This window comes from Palaemon carinicauda, chromosome 38 (assembly GCF_036898095.1).
Source record: "Palaemon carinicauda isolate YSFRI2023 chromosome 38, ASM3689809v2, whole genome shotgun sequence".
NCBI lineage: Eukaryota > Metazoa > Arthropoda > Malacostraca > Decapoda > Palaemonidae > Palaemon > Palaemon carinicauda.
The window spans coordinates 69,650,476-69,660,475 of NC_090762.1; the positions used below are offsets into that span (position 1 = coordinate 69,650,476).

General features: G+C 39.5%; 1 protein-coding gene across 2 annotated transcripts in view; it reads left to right on the forward strand.

Moving 5' to 3' along the window:
- Positions 1-10,000, forward strand: part of LOC137630237 (activating signal cointegrator 1 complex subunit 1-like) — a 147,782-nt gene that overhangs the window by 67,269 nt on the left and 70,513 nt on the right. The gene's annotated exons all lie outside the window — the stretch shown is intronic.

Below are 10,000 nucleotides of genomic sequence, written 5' to 3' on the forward strand. Positions count from 1 at the left end.
CGAAGTACCTCGGTGAACCATTCTCTCGCGGCCAGAGGGGAGCAACTAGCGTCAACCTTGTCCCTTCGTGAGAGGCGAACTTCTGCAGTACCTTGTTGACAATCTTGAACGGTGGGAATGCGTATAGATCCAGATGTGACCAATCTAGGAGAAAGGCATCTATATGAACTGCTGCTGGGTCCGGGATTGGTGAGCAATATATTGGGAGCCTCTTGGTCATCGAGGTTGCAAAGAGATCTATGGTTGGTTGGCCCCAAGTGGCCCAAAGTCTCTTGCATACATCCTTGTGGAGGGTCCATTCTGTTGGAATTACTTGTCCCTTCCGACTGAGACAATCTGCCATGACATTCAAGTTGCCTTGGATGAACCTCGTTACTAGCGATATGTTTAGACCTTTTGACCAGATGAGCAGGTCCCTTGCGATCTCGTACAACGTCAGTGAGTGGGTCCCTCCTTGCTTGAAGATGTACGCCAAAGCAGTGGTGTTGTCCGAGTTCACCTCCACCACTTTGCCTTGAAGGAGAGACCTGAAGCTTTTCAAGGCCAGATGTACTGCCAGTAGCTCCTTGCAGTTGATATGCATTGTCCTTTGACTCGAGTTCCATATTCCCGAACATTCCCGACCGTCTAATGTCGCGCCCCAGCCTACGTCCGATGCGTCCGAGAAGAGAACGTGGTTGGGAGTCTGAACAGCCAGGGGCAGACCCTCTCTGAGGCTGATACTGTCCTTCCACCACGTCAGGCAAGACTTCATCTTCTCGGAAATGGGGATCGAGACCGCTTCTAGCGTCTTGTCCTTCTTCCAGTGAAATGCTAGGTGATATTGAAGAGGACGGAGGTGTAGTCTTCCTAATGACACAAACTGTTCCAGGGATGATAGCGTCCCTATCAGACTCATCCACTTCCTGACTGAACATCGTTCCTTCTTCAGCATGTTCTGGATGCATAACTGGGCTTGGCTTGTTCTGGGGGCTGACGGAAAAGCCCGAAAAGCTAGACTGTGAATCTCCATCCCTAAATACACAATAGTTTGGGATGGGACCACTTGTGACTTTTCCATATTGACAAGGAGACCCAATTCCTTGGTCAGATCTAGAGTCCACTTTAGATCCTTCAGACAGCGACGACTGGAAGAAGCTCTGAGAAGCCAGTCGTCCAAATAGAGGGAGGCTCGGATGTCCGCTAAATGAAGGAATTTGGCTACATTCCTCATCAGCCTCGTAAACACAAGAGGAGCTGTGCTTAGGCCAAAGCACAGGGCTTGAAACTGGTAGACAACCTTTTCGAAAACGAATCTCAGAAAAGGTTGGGAGTCCGGGTGGATGGGGACGTGGAAGTAGGCGTCCCTTAGGTCTAAAGAGACCATCCAGTCTTCCCTTCTGACCGCTGCTAGAACCGACTTTGTGGTCTCCATGGAGAACATCTGTTTTGTGACAAAGACATTCAGCGCACTGACGTCTAGCACCGGCCTCCACCCTCCTGTCTTCTTTGACACCAAGAAGAGGCGGTTGTAGAATCCCGGGGTTTGATGGTCCGAGACTTTGACCACCGCTCCCTTCTCTAGTAAAAGAGACACTTCCTGTTTCAAGGCTCGTCTCTTGTCTTCCTCTCTGTACCTGGGAGAGAGATCGATGGGAGACGTTGCTAGAGGGGGTTTCCGTACAAACGGGATCTTGTACCCCTCTCTGAGCAACTTCACAGATTGTGCATCTGCGCCTCTCTTTTCCCAGGTCTGCCAGAAGTTCTTGAGTCTGGCTCCCACTGCTGTCTGAAGAAGCTGGCAGTCAGACTCTGCCCTTAAAGGACTTGGTTCCTTTCTTCTTTCCTCGTTTCCCTTCGGCACGAGCACCTCCTCTGCTGGAGGCTCTGCCACGAAAGGGCGGAATAAAACGGGACGCTGGAGTGTCCATCCTTGGTCTAGCTGACAAGGTAGGCAAAGGGGTGGCTTTGCGAGCGGAGGACGCAACAAGATCGTGAGTGTCCTTCTGTATCAAAGAAGCGGCAATTTCCTTAATCAGGTCTTCTGGAAAAAGACACTTGGAAAGAGGAGCAAACAGAAGTTCGGATCTATGGCATGGTGTAACTCCAGCTGAAAGGAATGAGCATAGGTTTTCACGCTTCTTAAGGACTCCGGACACAAATGATGCAGCAAGCTCATTAGACCCATCACGTACGGCCTTGTCCATGCAGGACATAATGAGCAAGGAAGTCTCCTTCTCTGTTGGAGATATCTTTCTGCTTGAGCTCCTAGACACCAGTCTAAGAAGTTAAAAACTTCGAAGGCTCTAAAGGTACCTTTCAAAAGGTGGTCCAGGTCCGAAGATGACCAACATATCTTTAAGCGTCTCATGGCAAGGCGGCGGGGAGAGTCTACAAGACTTGAGAAGTCGCCCTGGGCAGAGGCAGGAACTCCCAAGCCGAGAACTTCTCCCGTGGCATACCAGACGCTCGATCTAGAAGAGAGTCTAGCAGGGGGAAACGTAAAAGCTGTTTTCCCTAAACTCTTCTTGGACTGCAGCCATTCTCCTATAACCCGCAAAGCTCTCTTGGACGAGCGTGCGAGGACGAGTCTAGTAAAGGCAGGAGTGGTTGACGGCATGCCTAACACAAACTCTGACGGAGGAGAACGCGGAGCCACAGAAACAAACTGGTCCGGAAACATCTCTTTGAAAAGGGCCAAAACTTTTCTAAAGTCCAAAGAGGGTTGCGTAAACTTAGGCTCGTCCAGTTCTGAATGCGGTTCATCTACGTGTGCAGCAACATCATCATCAGAAAGTCCCTCATCCGATAACTGATGAGGGAACGGCAACGGAGTGGGTAACGGCTGGATAGCTGAGTCCGGTCGCACGGGTGCATGCGTGATTGAGCCGGACGCAACGTCATGGAACTGCTGCCCAGTCTGTGAGCTGGCAACAACCATAGCAGCGCGGGGACGCACAGCGTCTACTCCAGACTGTCTGGACTGATGTGGGTGAGCAGTGGCAACCACACTGGGTTGCGGAGGTTGACGCACCGCGTCAAAACAAAACAACTCTGACGGTTGTTGAACCTCACGAACGTCAACGGAGACCTCCGTGCGTCGCTGAACGTCAACATGCGGCTGGCAGATCACACTGGAACGTATGGGTGGCGGAACTCTCTCAACTGGTGTGCGTGAGAAGGTTACCTCAGCGTCCACAGGACGCACAACCGATCGTGTGGGCGGTTGTAGGCAAGGAGCTGCGCTAGCTGGTGCGGCAGCAACCTTCTCCGCACGAACGTCCTGCATAAGAGACGTTAGTTTAGACTGCATGTCTTGCAGTAGAGACCACTTAGGGTCTACAGGAGCAGGTGCGGCGACAGACGGTGTAACTGTCTGAAGCGGTACCGCTTTGCCTCTCTTAGGAGGTGAGCAGTCATCGGATGACTGCAGCGAGTCCGAGCTGACCCAGTGGCTACAACTGGGCCGTTGGACTTGTGCGGAAGGGACCGACTTGCGCTTTAACGGTCGTGAGACCTTGGTCCAGGGTTTCTTGCGAGAAACACCTTCCGAAGACGAGGTATAAATGGGCTCTCTCGTCTTAGTTAGGCAGGGGCGATCTTGGGTAGATACGCCCGATACCACGGAGGGAACGTCTGTTCGCTGATTAAAGCCTCTCGAACCCATTTGTCGTACGACATTGCTTCTCCCCTGGACTTGGGAGCTTGCAAGAGGTCCCGGACTAGGAGGACGACAGGCACGAACAGACGAACCCTCAAGCGCAACACTATCCACAACACTATCACTCACTTTAACACTTCCCACTGCACTTTGCACTTCAGCTCCTTCACATCCGCCATAAGTTGATTACGGTCACTAGCAAGGGACTCAACTCTCTCACCCAGAGCTTGGATGGCACGCATCATATCAGCCATCGAAGGTTCCTGAGTGCCAGGAGGGGGATTAGGAGCAACCACTACAGGGGAAGGAATAGGTTGTGGGGCATGAGGAGAGGAAATATCAATAGAACGAGAGGAACTTCTCCTAACTCTATCTCTCTCTAGCCTACGCGTATACTTTTGGAATTCGATAAAATCGAATTCCGAAAGCCCAACGCACTCCTCACACCGATCTTCCAATTGACAGGTTTTATCCCGACAATTGGAACAAACAGTGTGAGGGTCGATAGAAGCCTTCGGAAGACGCCTTGAACAGTCCCTAGCATTGCACTTCCTAAATTTTGGGACTTGTGAAGGGTCAGCCATTTTGAATTGGTCAAAGGGGAATTCAAAAAACTATCAAAAAGTCATCAACAAAGAATCCGTTATCAAAAAGAGTTCAAGGATTTGTGTGAAGAGAAACCCTGCACAGCGAAAGCTCAAAACTAGAATAATGTACTTCACCAATTAGTTGTGAAAAAAAACTCCAGTTTAGCAACAGCGAGTAAGTACGTCTTGTCGATAGCACGACAGAGAGAAAATTGAGTCTTTGTTTACATTGAGTACTGGGTATCTGGACGACAGATGGCGCTGTTGGGCACACCCGCAACCTGTGTAGCGATCGCTGGCGAGTTTTACCTTAGAGTTTTCTGTCGAGCAACAGAGTTGCAGCTATTATAATCACCGGCTAAGTTAAATATTGAAAAATTATTGGTAGGCTTTCTATTTATGGAAAACTTAAATTTATCTGTTTGTCTAACTATTAAAGTGTCTAAAACTGGAGTACTGTTATTTTCTTCATTTTTTATAGTAAATTTTATAGATGGTACCAAAAGGTCATAGGTCAAAAGAAAAGCCACGAATTACTGGAGAGAATATTTAGACTTAAAAGCAGATGAGGTTGACAAAGCTATGAATTCAGGGAGTGGCTGTGGTGTAAGGTTTTCTCATAGAGTTTATTAGCTAAATCTCTAAGGAGGCAAAGAAGAAGAAGCATATACTCATAAAAAAGAGAGATGGATCTGTTATAACAACAGAAGACGAAGAAAGGTAATGTTGGATGAAACACTTTAGTGAAGTCATGAATACGAGATATGAAGGGACTAATTTGATTGACATACCTAAAGCTGATGAAGACCTTGATGTGCCCATGAATGAATTCAGTGGGTTTGAAGTTGAATCTATCCATATTAACTCAAGAGATGGAAAGCCCCTTGATACGATGGAATAACTGCTGAGATAACATTGGCTGAAAATGAAGTGACTCCCAGAAGATTATTTTGTAGAATGTGGTGTGAAGAGGCAAAGCCTGATTAATGGGAACTAGGAATGTTGGTGAAAATTAAAAAAAAAAGAAGGAGATTTGGCTGATTACAATAATTACAGAGGCATCACACTTACGTCCGTTGTCATGCGGATATATAGTAAGCTTATTCAAAAGAGAGTAGAGAGAAAGATTGATGGAAAGCTCGGAGATGAACAAGCAGGATTTAGAAAAGGTGGAAGTTGTACTGACCAAATTTTAATTTCAAGACATGTACAGCAATATGTAGAATATAGACATCCACTTTTGATGGTATTTGTGGATTATGATAAAGCCTGTGATAGTGTGCACCAGCCAATTGTGTGGAGAGTCCTGTGTTATCAAGGGGTTTCTCTTAAATATGTAGATTTCATTGTCTCTTCATGAGCATACCAAGTGCAAAGTTAATGTTAGTGGAGTCCTATCAAATGAATTTCCAGTGAACAGTGGAGTACTTCAAGGGAATGGGTTGTCACCTATGTTGTTTATCCCCTTCATAGATTTTGTATTGCCTAGAACCATCAGACTGCCTACCCACACACTCATAGGTAATGAGTCGCCATCTTGCTCTGTGAAAGCTGGAAGCTCTCCCCAGGAGGGTATCCATAATAGGTCAGCAGTCCTGACGCTGATCAGAGTTGTCTTGATTGAAGATTTCTTGATTGGATGTCCTGATTGGTGAGGTTCCTTCTAGGTATGTTGTTCCTATGGCATGTGGAGCCTAAAAGAAAATGGGTCGTAACAGTGCATGCAGGGTGGGCCTATGATGATCTCCAATGTGAACAATTTTTTTTTTCAATTTATGCTCTTGTAGAAAAAAATTCCTAGGCAGGTTTGTGCCTATGTTAATAACTGCAATATACATGTCTCATACATGATTAGAAAGCCAATTCCTTGAGCTTATAAGTGGTATACTGTATAAAACAACATAAAAGTATTAAAGCTTCTATAATAATGGTAATATATATCGTAAAAACACCTACAACAAAATTGAACAACTTACTGCATTTTCTAACAGTCAATTGCTCAATATTTTTTTAGTAATACATATATTTTTCATTAATGATTGTATTGGAAATTTAATTGGCTGTACAATGATGTCTTTGATTTTTCCTCATCTTTATTTGTTACGCTATAAAATTAAAAACATTAACATAAATAGGTCGGAAAATTTGAATTTTTTGCTCCCCCCCATAAAATCTATTTTTTATACTGTTGCACCTCACTTACTAATATATTTATTGGAAAGAGGTTGCATCCATGTGGAAGATCTATTGGAAAGAGGTTGCATCCATGTGGAAGATCTACAATTCTTCACAATTTGCGTATTTGAAAAAAATCTTCAAACATAATTCTTCTATTTTTCATGAATATCTAAGAAAATATTTAGGATATTTCAAAAATTTCACGTTCAGCACGCATTTTTTTTTATTACTTTTTAGCATTCTAGTTAAGTTTTTTTTTTAACAATAGTACAAAGTTCAATGTTTTGCCAATATAATGCAACAATCAAGAAGCCTTAATATGTTGGATATACCGATTTAAAAAAAGAAAAAAAAAAAGACTTTTTTGCAAACATAATTTTTCGTTGAAGGCCATATGCACTGTACCTCACCTCATTTTTTGTAAGGGCATAACCACCGAAGAGTTAATATCAGATTACCATTATTATTGTTATTGATATTATTAATATTGTTATCATTATTATTATTGTGATCATATTTATTATTTTGTTGGTAGACCCTCCTTACGGAATGTTTGGTTGAATACAATGGCTGCCTCAGTAGCAATAATTTTATACTCTTATTTTCTTAAAAGCTGAGATGATTGAGCAAAAGTCATTCTTCATGGTTGGAAAGTCAGATTTCTGGTATGTCTTAGTCGGGTATATAATACAAAGTTCACAATTTAGGCAGAACGCAGTAATACAGAAAAGATCATCTGAGCTAACAAGAAGATAGAATATAAAAATAATGCTGCTGAGGCAGCCATAGTATTCAACTAAATATTTCTATTTTTACTACTCTTATTATTGTTATTATTATTATTATTATTATTATTATTATTATTATTATTATTATTATTAATAATAATAATAATAATAATATTAATGGTATTAATATTAATATTATTATTATCATTATTACTATTATTATTATTATTATTATTATTATTATTATTATTATTATTAATTTCAACAATAGAAATAATAGTAATACTTTCAATAATTACTGTATGATAAAAATTATTATAATTATAATTATGATATATTATCAAAATTATTGATGATTTTAAAATGATTAAGAACTTATGAATATTAATAAAATTATTATTATTATACTTGTCATATTTTTATATTGTATTTATTAAGATTATTATTTATAATGGTAATTATTTCATTAATAATAATAATTTCAAGTAAAATTAATATCACTACTGAACATATTAAAATTATTACAATAATTTTAGTAATTTTAGTAATTTTCCCTTATTAAAATTATAATAATTGTAAAAATTATTAGAATTAGAATTTTTTTAATTATGTATTATTGAAATTATTTATCATTATTAAAATTGTTGAATTCATTTATTATTAGAATTACTAAAATTGTAAATAATTATTATTAAAATCATTAATAAGTTTTTATTGGAATTATTATAATTCATAAAATTTTGGTAGAAGACCTTTTATAAGGCAAGTTTAATTGAAAACAATGGATGCCTCAGTAGCATTGATTGACTGAGAACCATTCTCTCCTGGGTGCATCTCAGCCAATGAGAATTCACCGCCTCACGTACGTCATTACTTGCTCCGCCCCTTACACATAAGAGGCCAATACAAATCCGGCAGCCCTACCCACGAGCGAGCATTGCCATTTAAAAGGATTTTGCTAGCATCCTTTCCCCATTCCACAACAGCCTCAGGAAGGGAGATGGTCCTCTCAAAACGCTGATAACTGTTTTTCTTTACCTAATTTGTCAACTTTGCATTAAATACTCAACTTTGACATCCTTACTTTGACTTCCCAAACATGAAGAATAACGTTTGCTCAATTACTGGCAAACGCAGTAATACAAAAAAGAAAATTCATAAAATTATTATACTTAAATAAGTATGTATTTAGAAATGAGTAAAATTATTATTATTAAAATGCTTAAAATTACTGTTATTTGAAATTATTAGTTATTCAAATTATTAGAATTATAATTAACTATAATTATGAAAATTATTATTATTGAAATAATAAATTTTAAGATTTTAGTAGTTTTGATAATGATAAGTATAATAAAAAAAAGTTTAAAAACAATCATTTTATTTTTTATGATAAGAATTTTAATGATATACTATTGCACTACAGAAAAAAGACCTCAGACATGTATCTGTTTATGGTCTTTCCATGCTAGTTTATACTCACAACCTTTCTTAGTTCGTCAATTCATTGTCCTCTCTTCCTTTACTTCTTTTGCAATTTATAGGGACCCATTCTGTTATTTTTAATGTCAATCTATTATCTGTCATTCTCATTATATATCCTGCCCATGTCCATTTCTTTTTCGTATAAGTTGTTAAAGTATCCTCTACTTTAGTTTGCTCTTTTTCTGTCTCTTAGTGTTAATCCCATCATTATTTTTTCCATAGATTTTTGAGTTGTAACTAGCTTATGTTCTAAGGCTTTAGTAAGACTCCAAGTTTCCGAAGTATAAGTTAATACTGGTAGGACCATCTGATTAAATACTTATCTTCCTAGAGGAAATGTTATTTTGCTTTTCATAATGTCATTTTGGTTACCCAAAGCTCCCCATCCCAAGCTTATCCTTCTAATTTTGGTTTCATATCCAGGAGAGACACTTCTGTCCTAAGTACGTATATTCATTAACAATCTCTAGAAATTTGTCCTTAACCCTTATTTGCTGTCTGTCTGCATTTTCATTGATCATAACATTGAAGTAGATTTTTCATATATAAACTATAAAAACCTCAAGAAACACGTGAAAGAGAAAAATGATAGAAAACGGGCCCGAGTGTATCTTAGTTCTACTCATATTAATTATCAGTCCTACATTTCTGCTTTCTCTATACAAACCTTCTATCATCCCTTGCTATTCCTCCCATGATTCGTTAAACAGGACTATGTTATCTGCAAATCAGAAGTTCTTAAAGAACTCCCCATCCATGTTAATTTCTATATTTCCCAAATTATTTTTTCAAAACTTCTATGCATCATGTGAATAATTTAGGAGAGATGGGGTCTCCCTGTCCAACTCTTTTCTCAAGTCGAATTTTATAACTATCTTTATGTAGTTTTAGGATTGCTGTACTTTCCATATAGATATATTCAAGTGTTGTGACATAAGATTAATCTATTCTTTGTCTTTGAAAGGCTTTTTTTACTGCTAATGTTTTGACAGAATCAAAAAATTTCTCATAGTCTATAAATGCCATACATAATGGTTTGTCATATTCTGTTGACTTTTCAGTAGATGGTTAATTAAATGGCTATGGTAGGTTGCTGAATACCACTTCTAAAGCGTGCCTGCTCTCTTGGTTAATTAAAGTGTAGCTGTCTTTCTATTTGGCCTAATGTAATCTTTGTCAATATTTTATATATTACGGAGAGCAAGCTAATTGAGGGACATTTTTTTCAGGTCTTTTGGGTCTCCCTTTTTGTGAATTAGTATAGTGATAAAGTTTTTTCAAGCTATAGGTATAGAGCATTCTATCAGACATTTATGTAAAGTTCTGAGTTTTACTATATATATCATCATCATCATCAGCTATTACTAATCCACTGCAGAACA